Source organism: Anabrus simplex, chromosome 1, assembly GCF_040414725.1.
Source record: "Anabrus simplex isolate iqAnaSimp1 chromosome 1, ASM4041472v1, whole genome shotgun sequence".
In the NCBI taxonomy this organism is placed as follows: Eukaryota; Metazoa; Arthropoda; class Insecta; order Orthoptera; family Tettigoniidae; genus Anabrus; species Anabrus simplex.
Window position 1 is genome coordinate 163751247 of NC_090265.1, and position 14605 is coordinate 163765851.

General features: G+C 44.2%; 1 protein-coding gene across 2 annotated transcripts in view; it reads left to right on the plus strand.

Moving 5' to 3' along the window:
- The window catches only part of LOC136885364 (uncharacterized), a 1248630-nt gene that overhangs the window by 206951 nt on the left and 1027074 nt on the right, over positions 1 to 14605 (plus strand). The window lies entirely within an intron of this gene.

Below are 14605 nucleotides of genomic sequence, written 5' to 3' on the forward strand. Positions count from 1 at the left end.
ATTAAATACGCTGCATATGTGCCATAACCTACACATATAAAAAACATTATCCTTACCGTCATAGTATCAAAGAAAAGTGTATCACAATACTAAGCTGTACTACTATACTTCGTCGTAAACATTCCCTAAATACGATCTCCAAGCTTGCTATTCCGATAAAGTCATCACACATGTATATTGACATTCATATTATACTCTAACACTTCACTGATAACGATTAAAAATATCTATTACTTTCTCTCACACCACATTGATAAATTTGCGAACGGCTTTCACTGTTATTTTACGCCTATATATGGCATTAACAGTAACTTCAGATGAATACCTACATCCATGTAATTACACTTCAATATTATATACGCACGCACAATGTCACAAATCATATCACACATAGCCGAAAAATAAAGGTTTCTACTTACGAAAAACGACTCATAGGGGACTTAACTTTGCTTATTGGGCCCTGTTTGCCATCTCGCTGTTGGTCATCGGGAATGGTAGGCCTCGCTCCATGGTTCTGCTTTAGGTAATCGGGTCCATCTCGTCTTCTCAGCTGATTTCCAATCTTCCTGGGTCATCAATCTTGTAAAGCGCCACCATAGTCGGAGTAGTCTCTGCCTCGGTCTTTTAGAACAACATAGTGGTCTCTGGTACATTAGGAACAGAATAATACAATGTATTAGTTAATGTTGTCATGTTGCAGTTTATCTTCGTTTCGTACTGCCTATGATATCAGAATAAATGTGCTCTGGGCCGCCTAGTTTTGCTATAACAGTTCTAACTGTGCTACTATTTGTAAACTCTCTCGCTTGCCGAGTGAATGCAATTTTTCCGTGCTTCTTAGAAATGCACTTGACAGCTGGTTGGACTCTGCTCTCTACGATGTGCAGTATCAGACAAATATAAAACTTCCAAGTCCAGCCGTGACGTATTAGTTGTACCAGACTTGATGATTCCTTTTTGCTGGTCTTTAAATTTCGCGCAGTTATTTCAATTTATGCAGTTGACGTTGAGCGGGCTGCCGCGGATTTTATTCTCCGTCAATAGTCGATCTTAAAATCAGATAAGCTGGCTTATTTCTTTGCTCGACTCCCTCTTACTTGCCGTAGTGCTGAATTGTGTCGAATGTTCTAATGGAAGTCTTTTTTTAAAATAATTAGTTTAAATAATCCGCTTCTGTCATTCTTTTCTCACAGACTTCTAAGAATGGTTCTTTCGGTGACTTCCGGTTGAAAGAATTATTATTTCGGCTCGTACCGATGTTAGTTGCTTTCACATTGACCTTTTAATGGTTTGAACGCCACTTTTGTTCCTGCTGACGCAAATATAGAACGGTGAAATGGCACATTATGGACATCAAAACTGTCTGAAGCTGCCTTCCTAATAGAATCACCTTGAAGCTTAATACAGAATGTCTCGGAAGAGGTTCTTCTATTCGCCGCCAGATGACGGGGAAAATGTCGGGATGTGGTGGGAAGTTCGTAACGGTATTTACGTCCAGACTAGGCAAAAATTATGTTTTTTATCAGACCAGAGATTCGTGGATATAATTTAGAAACCGCTGCCTTCTTAAGAAGCCAGCAACTATGCCTGTTTGTCATTATGCCCCTGTAGTTACCCAGTATGTTATTCTGAAACAACGAAACTTCAACAAAATTAAGTACAGAGTTACAGCTGACTAATGTAGTATAACGTTCAATGTAATTGTTCCTTCAGCTTAAACTCAATTAAGAGAAAATCAGCAACATAGGATTCCTCCTGATTCATGCATTGCTTTTAAGACGAGATGTTGAATTTGTTAAACTGAATTTCAATATCAGACTTCGGAGGAAATGAATGAAAGTGATAAAAGAAGGATTTATTCATAGACATGGAGATAATGGTGATTCCTCCGTTGTAGGAAGCTTGATAAAGACTGAAACCCACACGTTCAAGTAATTGCTATTCCAATAGTGACGCAGATGATAAAGAGTTCTCCTGGGGTAAGTCCGTTAGAACTACATTTCATATTTTTATTCATCTCGAGATAAATGTTGAGGTTAGTCACAATCTTTTTATATCATCACTGAATTAAAGAATTAAAGTAACAGAAATAAAAGCGACCATTGCCTCTCTCGGCTTACATATAAAAGTACAATAACCACAGAGATTTATTTTAATCTTGCATTTCCCTCTATGTCCTCGGTGTTGTGTATCATTGCAGCACTGCACCAATTTGTCTTGTGGAACTGCGTTTCTACCACATTAAGCGCCCATTTTATGTTAGAGAATTAAAATTAATTCCACTAGTAAGTCAAAATTTAAAGCGGTTGCTACTACGAATTGAGATTTATACATCATACGTCGAGTAAAATGAAATGTGATACAGGATTTCTTCAACCATCTATACCAGGGGTTCTCAGTCTCTGTGGGCCTACGCCCCACTAGGCGTTCTCGAATTAGACCATATCCCCTAGGCCTAAAAATTGAAATACAAAACTTCTACTGTACTATTTAAGTTAGTGTAACTCAAAGAATGTTTATAATGGTTTTATGATTACATACACTGACTGACAGAGCAAATGCAACACCAAGGAGGAGTGGTTCGAAAGGGATGAAAGTTGGGGAAAAAACAGAGTCGGCACGGAAGAATAATTGATGTTTATTTCAAACCGATATGCAGGTTACACAATGCGCACGGCATCGACTCAGTAGGATGTAGGACCAGCGCGAGCGGCGATGCACGCAGAAACACGTCGAGGTACAGAGTCAATAAGAGTGCGGATGGTGTCCTGAGGGATGGTTCTCCATTCTCTGTCAACCATTTGCCACAGTTGGTCGTCCGTACGAGGCTGGGGCAGAGTTTGCAAACGGCGTCCAATGAGATCCCACACGTGTTCGATTGGTGAGAGATCCGGAGAGTACGCTGGCCACGGAAGCATATCTACACCTCGTAGAGCCTGTTGGGAGATGCGAGCAGTGTGCGGGCGGGCATTATCCTGCTGAAACAGAGCATTGGGCAGCCCCTGAAGGTACTGGAGTGCCACCGGCCGCAGCACATGCTGCACGTAGCGGTGGGCATTTAACGTGCCTTGAATACGCACTAGAGGTGACGTGGAATCATACGCAATAGCGCCCCAAACCATGATGCCGCGTTGTCTAGCGGTAGGGCGCTCCACAGTTACTGCCGGATTTGACCTTTCTCCACGCCGACGCCACACTCGTCTGCGGTGACTATCACTGACAGAACAGAAGCGCGACTCATCGGAGAACACGACGTTCCGCCATTCCCTCATCCAAGTCGCTCTAGCCCGGCACCATGCCAGGCGTGCACGTCTATGCTGTGGAGTCAATGGTAGTCTTCTGAGCGGACGCCGGGAGTGCAGGCCTCCTTCAACCAATCGACGGGACGGTAAATTGTTCTGGTCGATATTGGAACAGCCAGGGTGTCTTGCACATGCTGAAGAATGGCGGTTGACGTGGCGTGCGGGGCTGCCACCGCTTGGCGGCGGATGCGGCGATCCTCGCGTGCTGACGTCAATCGGGCTGCGCCTGGACCCCTCGCACGTGCCACATGTCCCTGCGCCAACCATCTTCGCCACAGGCGCTGCACCGTGGACACATCCCTATGGGTATCGGCTGCGATTTGACGAAGCGACCAACCTACCCTTCTCAGCCCGATCACCATACCCCTCGTAAAGTCGTCTGTCTGCTGGAAATGCCTCCGTTGACGGCGGCCTGGCATTCTTAGCTATACATGTGTCCTGTGGCACACGATAACACGTTCTACAATGACTGTCGGCTGAGAAATCACGGTACGAAGTGGGCCATTCGCCAACGCCGTGTCCCATTTATCGTTCGCTACGTGCGCAGCACAGCGGCGCATTTCACATCATAAGCATACCTCAGTGACGTCAGTCTACCCTGCAATTGGCATAAAGTTCTGACCACTCCTTCTTGGTGTTGCTTTTGCTCTGTCAGTCAGTGTATATTAAACAAAATTATTATAATTGCTTTGTTGATATAAGATTTTAATTAAAAGTTCTTAATAGACGTATATTACAAGAGAGTCTTTCCTCACTGCAGTTAAAATTTAAAGTTACATTACCTGGTTTAAATTGTAAGAACGCAATTAATGAGAGGGCTGACACTGTTTCCCTTTTTACGGTTTTTTAAAAAATGTTTAGTACCAACTACGATAACGCAAATATAAGATCACTTTCAACGTCCATCCGTGCTAGATACACTGACTGACAGTGACAATGCAACACCAATGAGGAGTGGTTCGAAAGGGATGAAAGTTGGGGAAAAAACAGAGACGGCACGGATGAATAATTGATGTTTATTTCAAACCGATATGCAGGTTTCACAATGCGCACGGCATCGACCGAGTAGGATGTAGGACCACCGCGAGCGGCGATGCACGCAGAAACACGTCGAGGTACAGAGTCAATAAGAGTGCGGATGGTGTCCTGAGGGATGGTTCTCCATTCTCTGTCAACCATTTGCCACAGTCGGTCGTTCGTACGAGGCTGGGGCAGAGTTTGCAAACGGCGTCCAATGAGATCCCACACGTGTTCGATTGGTGAGAGATCCGGAGAGTACGCTGGCCACGGAAGCATCTGTACAGCTCGTAGAGCCTGTTGGGAGATGCGAGCAGTGTGTGGGCGGGCATTATCCTGCTGAAACAGAGCATTGGGCAGCCCCTGAAGGTTCGGGAGTGCCACCGGCCGCAGCACATGCTGCACGTAGCGGTGGGCATTTAACGTGCCTTGAATACGCACTAGAGGTGACGTGGAATCATACGCAATAGCGCCCCAAACCATGATGCCGCGTTGTCTAGCGGTAGGGCGCTCCACAGTTACTGCCGGATTTGACCTTTCTCCACGCCGACGCCACACTCGTCTGCGGTGACTATCACTGACAGAACAGAAGCGTGACTCATCGGAGAACACGACGTTCCGCCCGCCATTCCCTCATCCAAGTCGCTCTAGCCCGGCACCATGCCAGGTGTGCACGTCTATGCTGTGGAGTCAATGGTAGTCTTCTGAGCGGACGCCGGGAGTGCAGGCCTCCTTCAACCAATCGACGGGAAATTGTTCTGGTCGATATTGGAACAGCCAGGGTGTCTTGCACATGCTGAAGAATGGCGGTTGACGTGGCGTGCGGGGCTGCCACCGCTTGGCGGCGGATGCGCCGATCCTCGCGTGCTGACGTCACTCGGGCTGCGCCTGGACCCCTCGCACGTGCCACATGTCCCTGCGCCAACGATCTTCGCCACAGGCGCTGCACCGTGGACACATCCCTATGGGTATCGGCTGCGATTTGACGAAGCGACCAACCTGCCCTTCTCAGCCCGATCACCATACCCCTCGTAAAGTCGTCTGTCTGCTGGAAATGCCTCCGTTGACGGCGGCCTGGCATTCTTAGCTATACACATGTCCTGTGGCACACGACAACACGTTCTACAATGACTGTCGGTTGAGAAATCACGGTACGAAGTGGGCCTTTCGCCAACGCCGTGTCCCATTTATCGTTCGCTACGTGCGCAGCACAGCGGCGCATTTCACATCATGAGCATACCTCAGTGACGTCAGTCTACCCTGCAATTGGCATAAAGTTCTGACCACTCCTTCTTGGTGTTGCATTTGCTCTGTCAGTCAGTGTATTTTAATTTGATGCAAGCGAGTGTAGAAAACCAAGACCCACTTAGATACTGTATGTTATGGAAACCAGCAAACTTCTCACCTCCATACCTATTTGTGGGTACAAAGGAAAGTAGATTGACCAAATATTTTCAACATTCATGCCTAGGAACTCTGCTTTTGCTTCATAATCACACTTGAAATCGATTGCCTGTTCCTGAAGTTCGTACTAGCCAAGGAAGCATGTTGACATCACGAAGGTGGTCCAGAGACACCCGTGCTATGTGAGGCTGAACATTCTCCTGCTGAAAAATGAGGTATTCGAACTGCACTAGGAAGGGATCGCATGACGACTGTCATTCCGTCAGGGTTCCGTCAGTAACCATCGATGGTGAGCGTAAATCATAAGAAATGTCATCCCGCTCCACAGCTCCTCGTTAGGGTGTGTGCCACTCTGCATTAAAGCGCAGATCACTACGCTGTCAAGAAAGTCTCTAGATTCGAATTCAGTGGTCTTCTGTATCCAAACAGAACCGTGATTCGTAGCTGATCACCCTCGTCACCAATTTCCAAGCTGCTATGCTACCGGTTCGTGATGGAAATTCAAACGTACTTGGCGGTGCTCAGTTCGTAATGGTGTAGTGGTAAGGGATGCCACGAAATTAAATATTGTTATGATAGCCGCCTGGACACAGGCATATCCTCAGCTGCGCTGACATGTCTTTGGATAGTGAACAGCCAGTGTTGCCAACTTATGTTTTCAAGTTCCGCTACATACTGCTAAAAATCCGCTAAAATTCTGCCAAGAAATCCGATCTCAAAAAATGAGCAATGAAAATTAGCGATAATAATAATAATAATAATAATAATAATAATAATAATAATAATAATAATAATAATAGTAATAATAAAAGTAAATGTCTGCACTCACCTGATCTGTGAGTTTCACTGGGATTAATCATCTGCCTGCGAGCCAGCGAGCTAAAACTTGTAGGCGTTTTAGTGCCGGGTGCAAACTAGGTGAATCTCCTACCTCAAGGGCCACACACAAAACAGGCCAGTTCATTAAACGGTCTTCCTTCATAACATAAATATAAATGCTACTCTTTCACAGTTTAATTATTTGTCGTCATTCGTCAACCTTAGATAAGTACCCTTTCTCCACGCATTACAAATTTATAATACCATGATCTCATAACATCATATCCAAATAACATGTTTTCCTCATGTGACTGCTAGCTCCTGAAAAGAAATACGGAATAGCTCGGAGACAGACGGGAGTACAAATTTTTTTAAAAGCTTAAATTGGATAAAACACCAAATTCCGCTATACTGCCAAAAAATCCGCTGTCCGCTAAAATATATTTCTCCACCGACAGTCTTCTCATTCCGCCAAATTTAGCGGAAAATCCGCCCAGTTGGCAACACTGTGCACAGCGTTCCGAGTGGAATGCTTGCGGCCTATCACACGATGAAAGGAACCTCCCTTCCGATGGTCCTCCCGGGATCGACTTCAACCTTATCGACGCTTGTGTGTACTGTCACGTTCCCACTGCGTCCAACACCGACTCAGAATGTAGTCAGAACGGTTCAAATGACGAACAGTGAATGGAAACGTCGAACCCGCCTCTCTTAGGCTGACGATACACACCCATTCCAACTCATCCAGCTGTTCAAAAGCTCGTTCACTGTACCGTCGAGGTATGCTGCGTGTTCACTCAACCGAGCTCTGTGGGTCACACTGTTGCCAGCCCTTAGTAGGTGTATTGCATCTGTGAATGAGGGAGGGATATTCGACCCCTGCAGACACTTCCGGGCAAGCAATGAGCATTACACACAAACTGGTTTTCATTGTACTCATGCGATTCGTTCATGTGCGTGATCCTTTTCTGCAAATATAAGGTAAGGTAAGGTAAGGGTGTATTCTGCCCGAAGGCAAGTCCGAACCTCCGCAGAGGTGTGCCTGAGCCGGAGTTTACGTGCGGTAGAGCGGCCAGTTTCTTTCCGCTCCTCCATTCCCTTACCCCCACCAACAGCGCGTGGCAACCCATCCAAGTCTTGACCACGCCCAATGTAGCTTAACTGCGGAGATCTCACGGGATCCGGTGTTTCAATACAGCTACGGTCGTTGGCTTTGCAAATATAAGCAGCATATAATGCAACTATAATGATGCATTTGCATTGTACTGATGTGGATGCGGGAGGTAGAATAACATCCATGGTATCCCCTGCCTGTCGCAAGAGTCGACTAAAAGGGGCCTTAAAAACTTTGGCTACCATGGGGCCACTTAGTTAGTCCTGGCATTTTTTTAACACTTTCATCTATCTTGATCGACCTCCCTTGGCCATCTATTGTTCTTTACGACCTCGAGGAGAGATGGAAAAGAGGATGAAATGTCAGGTTGTGAGTTGCACAAAGAGGAAAAGTTCCCTCAGAAAATATTTCACTGGGATAATTGTGAAGCCTATTTCCAAAAGGTACCAACTCCAAAAAAAAAAAATCGAAATTGAGATTATGATGGAAAACATACGTTGGTAGGTAGCTCTATCGTATGAAAGAAAAAGAAATAGCCAAAACGACCTAAGTCCATATAAAACAGGACACTAAAAATCTCGTTTGATGCCAATAAGTACCAAATCCTGTGGCCTGAATGTGCCAATACGTACCGTATCCATTCAGCCAATGAGAGGCCATTTCTGGGTCATGTGAACAGCAGCAAAATGGCCGCGCTATGTTTACATGAAGTGAAGTGACTGTTTTCTTACGAAGTCATTTTTGTTCCTGTGTGCTATTTGTTTTTCAAAAGTATGGAATCAGATATCTCAGATGAGTACTGTGATATTCCTGAAGAAGTAAATAAAGCAAGGAGAGGGCATTAGCTCCAGATAAATGGAGAAGACGCGTGCTAAAGTGCAAAAATACGAGAGTAAAGCGAGTGTGTAACCAAAAATTGCTTGTTTCCACAATGTCGGTGAGTTTTGTAGAGCCCGTGATTCAATAGAATAAGAAATAGTAGCGTTTCATGGTGCCTTCTGGGAGAATAAAGATGCTGTTTCTAAAAATAAAAAAAATAATTATTGCTTCGTATATTGATGTTGTATCACCAGAAAGGCACAGGCCTAATCAAATGACACCATGTATGCGTGTTTCGAAGAAAATGACGATTAAATATAAAGCTAGAAGTGATAGTGGTGTTGTCAGTGTGTGTAGGGATACATTTTTAAGCCTTTATTTAATATTATTTAAATAATCTATGCCTTCACTGTAAATACCTTAAATCGGACTATTTTATAACTAAATACGGTCAGTTTTGTCAAAAATTCTGATGACTGCAGTGAAATTTATGTCTTTCAGGTGAAGATATTTCGAGTTTCAGTGCCAAAAAGTACCAAATCAATCATTTTCTTCGAATATTTCCTAAACCGCAAAAACTTCAACAGAAATAATTTGTACAGCAATGCATTTATTCTATCTGAAAATAATAAAACTGCTCAAATGAATTTTCTGTTGAAATTTTACATTCTGAGCGTTTTTCTTCTCTCCTGTAAAATATTACTTTTTGGATTTGGTACCTTTTGGAAATAAGCTTCTCAATTACATAACCGGGGTTGTAAATAAACGTTACAGATCGCATCATCGAAAATAGGGAAACTTAATTTCTGGATTAACCTCGTATAATATCGCCAGCATCACCATCAGGAGCTTTAAAAGGAAATGGTTACAAACACTGGCAACTAGCAAATTTCAGATTTTCCTTAGACCGAACCACGAGCTAAATAAATAAATAAAATGTTCCAATTTTGCTCTCAAATGCAACTGCAAAACCTTCCTCATCAATGTAATTCCCTGCCAGATTACCGAGCTACTGTTTTGCCTTTTCAGAGGCAGAATACAAGCAAATGCGACATTAAGTTAATTAGGAAGCTATCAGGGGGTAGCTTATGCCTGAATTAGGTTCACCTAATGAATGCGCGTAGATCTGGTTAGTGATGATCAGTGTCAAGGCAGGAGAGAGCCGTCTAGAAGCTAAAATATTAACCACTGCTACTCGTGTGCCAATACCGTCGGGAGAGAGGTGATGTCACTGAATAGCTCATGAGCATGAGAAGGAGAAAGAGAGATTGAACCGTCTCACGCGCCAGTTTTCAGGGAATGGATTCCACGAAATTAAACTTTTACTTCAGAAACTTCTGTCTCGCTCTAACTCACGTCAAACAGTATGGGATGCGCGTGAATAAGAAAGGAAACCATCACATGGCTCCTGTGGCCTATTTCTCTTACCCCACTCACTTCTGCCTTTTCTTTCATCCCCACACCTCCATACCTTTCTCTTTTCTGTATCACCAACCTTATTCCATTCTTGTTCAAAAGAGGTTGCAACTTAAGTTATTACCATGTCACATTTCTTCTTTTGAATTACCGCGGAAACATTTGAACGTGAAGGTACAACGATAAATGAGAAACACAGAAGATTGGATGAAGAAAGGTAATCAGGGAAAAAAGAGGAAGGTGATGACATTCATGTAAGGGAAGGGAGAACAAATGAACAGGAATGAAAGGGAGGTAATAATAATTGTTATTAGCACTATAGCGGTTGGTAATAACTATCGTGAAGAGATGAAAGAAACAACAATAAAACATTCCTATTTTGGGTAAGAATCTCGTAGGACGTATCGTAACAAATTGAATGACGTGGCTGCTAGCTTTGCCTTGAAGAAAGCAAACGACGACGACAAAACGGAGAAAATCCAATTCGTATTGCTCGTTCAACGCGCTGTTATATGAATGTGGAGCTGAGTGAGAGGGAGAAAGAAGGCATGGCGCATTGACTCTAAAATGACATGAGTTGTGTTTGGACATTGAATTTCATCATTTTCTATTTTTAAAGACATTTGAAGGTGATAGTTACCTGTTAAATATTAGTCCAGTCCTTCACAGAAAATGTTCTTTGCGGTTTCAATCGGTAATTGACGGAAGAAATACAAGAGAAATGTATTACCTACTTATCAAATTTAGAAAGTATTTATTCGTGATGTTCGCCTCTGTGGTGTAGTGGTCAGTGTGATTAGCTGCCACCCCCGGAGGCCCGCGTTTGATTCCCGGCTCTGCCACGAAATTTGAAACGTGGTCCGCGCAGGCCGGGGAGGTCAGTTGAGTAGAGAGTGTTTGATTCCCTCGTCAGCCATCCTCGAAGTGGTTTTCCGTGGTTTCCCATTTCTCCTCCAGGCAAATGGTACCTAACATATGGCCACGGCTGCTACCGTCCCTCTTCCTTGTCTAACCCTTCAAATCTTCCCATCCGCCCACAAGGCCCCTGTTCTGCATAGCAGGAGAGGCCGCTTGGGCGAGGTACTGGTCCTCCTCACTGGTTGTATCTCCCGACCCAATGTCTCACGCTGCAAGACACTGCCCTTGAGGCGGTAGAGGTGTAGTCTCTCGCTGAGTCCGAGGGAAAAACCAACCCTGGAGGGTAAACAGGTTAAGAAAAAGAAAGGAAAGACAATATTTATTCGCGATGATGGTGGTGACAATGAGGTGGAAGAAGATTGTTTGTCTACCTTTCAGTCCCGCTTCTTGATACGGTCTTGGATATGAGGTGGACATATGGCATGTTTATACGGCCGGTTGCCCTTCCTGACGCCAACTTCAGTTAAGGAGCTAATTAAGATGAAATGAATTATGGTGAATAGAATTCGGTAAGGAACTATCCCGGCATTTTTCTGGAAGTGAAAACGGGAAACCGCAGTAAACCATTCTTATGGCAGCCAACGGTCGGGTTCAAACCCACGCGCTTCCCGAATGCAGAGCTTGGCTCCTTAGCCATAGCGCTTTCACACGCGCGGCCCCTCCGATCGGTGGAAGGAAGATGATTAATCCTAATAATTGTTACGAGGGGTTTTGTCGTGATTATTAACCTGTATAAAAATGTCCACCCCTGTGGTGTAGTGGTTAGCGTGATTTGCTGCCACCCCCGGAGGCCCGGCTTCGATCCCCAGCTCTGCCACGAACTTTGAAAAGTAGTTTCAGAACTGGAATGGGGTCCACTCCGTGTCGTCTCATAACTCACGGGTCTCAAGACGTACGAGCCGGGCCAGTCCTTCTTTGAATGGATAAATGTCCACCCTATCCACATAACGAATGTAGATATTTGAAAATGTAATCGGAATTGGGCGAAAAGGTCCATTGTTGGCGCCAGCAGGAACTGCGTGCCCTCTTGTAATTGGCACCTCTCTCATCAAGAGGTAGCTCTGTCTTGTAGCCTCGCAAAAGTATACGCGACAGGAGGTTATGAACCTCACGGACATGAGGTACACACAGGTGGCTGTTTCACTTAAAACGCTATTGTCACTCGCAATGTAACTTATCAGCACACGCTGATGACAGTATTTTATGACTAAACCATACTGTTTCGTCCGACTTGCTTTCTCTTTGCTTATAAAACCTACAACCGCTGTACATTAAATTTAGTTTACCCATTTGCGAAGTAAAGGGCTGCCTGGCCGAGATTCGCCTGGAAGGACGTGGGTTCGAATCCCCGTCAGGAAGTCGAGGTTAACAATGGTGGAAGCCTTTACCTTCCACTCCTCCAAGGGCCTTCATGGCCTGTACGAAGGTGACTTTGCTATTTGCGAAGTAACGAATTCCATGTTGTGCACTGTTCGATGACACCAAGCAGAATAACTGAGTAAAGATCAGTGTTATACTTGGAAATGTGGTCTGTGGTAGAGTGATAATTCCTGTTAGCAATATATGTGATATGCCATTCTAAGAATGGGTGGACAGACATGGGTTGAAGGGCAGCGTAAGTCACCGTGCACCTCATCCCTCGTGCGGTTATCGCAGGCACCTGCTGTCCGCAGTCGTGAATTTTGAGATTCATTATAATGTTAATTCAGCTACTAGTTGGCAGTCGTGAGTTTTGATACTATTTTCTACTAATTTTAGCTTGTGAGTTTTGGGACGTAACCGTCCACTCAGCCTCGGGACGTAAACTGAGTAAAGAGGGTTCAATTCCCACCTCAGCCATCTTCGGAGTGGTTTCCCAATTCTCCAGGCAAATTTCGGTTTGATACCTAACTTAAGGCCACGGCCACTTCCTTCCCTCTTCCTTGCCTATCCCTTCCAATTTTATCATCGCCCAAAAGGCCCCTGATCAGCATAGCAGGTGAGGTCGTGGTGATTATTGTTGTAAGAGGAAATACAACTAGACAACCATCAGGTTGCCTGGGCGAGGTACTGGTCCTCCTTTCCGGTTTTATCCCCGACCAAATGTCTCACGCTCTAGGACACTGCCCTTGAGGAGGTAGAGGTGGCGTCCGAAGGAAAAAACAACCCTGGAAGGTAAACTGGTTAAATAAATTTAAAGAAAGTGATCTTTAAAAGGAATACGCAAAATGAAAGTGAACCCTTGAAAAATAAGATTACAGAACTTGAAAGTAATGAAACGGCCCAGATAAGAAGGTAGGTATGGTTAGCCAGTTTCAGATTCACTGGAAACAAAGCATTAATACCAGAGTAACGAATTATGCCATTTCACCTTTCCTCAACTCGTGGGTCACGTTGCTCTAAGGGCATTGATAATTACTGTTATTTTGAGAGGATTTTACACAAGATTTTCATCCCTTCTTAAGATTAATCAAAACTAACGTGACAAAGTACGAATATATGTCAAAAAGAAAGTAATCTCCTTAGAGGGGTAAAGATCCTTGGAGGACGATATGAATGGGATAGAGTGGTTAGCTCTATGCGGCCGCCTTTGCTCCCAGGAATTAAAACGGTACTATTTTTTATAATCTAGGGAATATAAATAAAATAGGTTTGTCTGTACTTTCCCCATAATTTAAAATAGTGGTATTTATGTGCCGAGTCATGTCCGGTACCAAGGGAGTTGGCCGTGCGGTTAGAGGCGCACGACCGTAAGCTTGCATTCGGGAAATAGTGGGTTCGAACCCCGCTGTTGGCTGCACTGAAGATGGTTTTCTGTGGTTTCCCATTTGTACACCAGGAAAGTGTTGTGACTGTAAGACGGTGCAACATAAAGCAGGTTGTAAAAGAAAGAAAAAATATAGATGGTGGTATAATTTCTGATCCCTAGATCGCGTGCCAAAAGTCTGCATTACGTTTCAACCCTCTCTGCAATATTCATATGGAGTGAGCGAATATGAAGTCTGTCGGATGAAGGCGTTAAGCCTTGAGCAGACGCTTGGGTGTATTCCACCAGCTCTATCCTTACTTCATTTTCGTCATCATCTTACACGCACCCACCCACCCACCCACACACGTCACCCATGTGCGTCGAATACAGTAGGAAGACCTGTAGAAGTGAGCCGAACATGTCCTTGGATACTCCTAGCACTTAAATTCATACGCTAAATGAAATTATGTTAATATTACCAAATAATTTTTCTAACAAAAGTAGAAGGACTATTAAACGCTGATCTTTCATGTCTCATACCTTTATATCGTAGTAGAAGATCTAGAAGAGTTGCCATGCCGAGTGGAACAGCCTCTCTGCGAATACTGGCGAGGATGAGCTGTGGTGTTGAATAACTTTTAGCCGTAAGCTAAGACAGACTGCACTTTAAAAACTTAGATACGACCCAAATTTATGCCATTCAGAAGACTCAGATATGAACATAGTCCATTCTGAAGGTAAAATGGTGGGTCATTGGGTTCAAACCTAAAGGCAGTGTTTAGGTGTAAGTTTCGTATCTATGAGGGAGTGCTGTCTTTCGAACTAAGAAATAAATGTTCTGCCATGTTCCGTAAGAATGACTGGGCACGAAAGTTTAAAGAATGTGCAAGACGAAGATCACCTTATTTTCTTCAGGTATAAAGATAGCACGAGTCAACCAGTGCAGGTAGCAGTTGAACTATGGAACGAGGTAGACTAGGGGAAGCAACTGGAATCAATTACTGACTCATTCGATTTTCACGGTCATTACCTGCTCTTCATAATGTCTGAATGACTTTGATAGAAGCG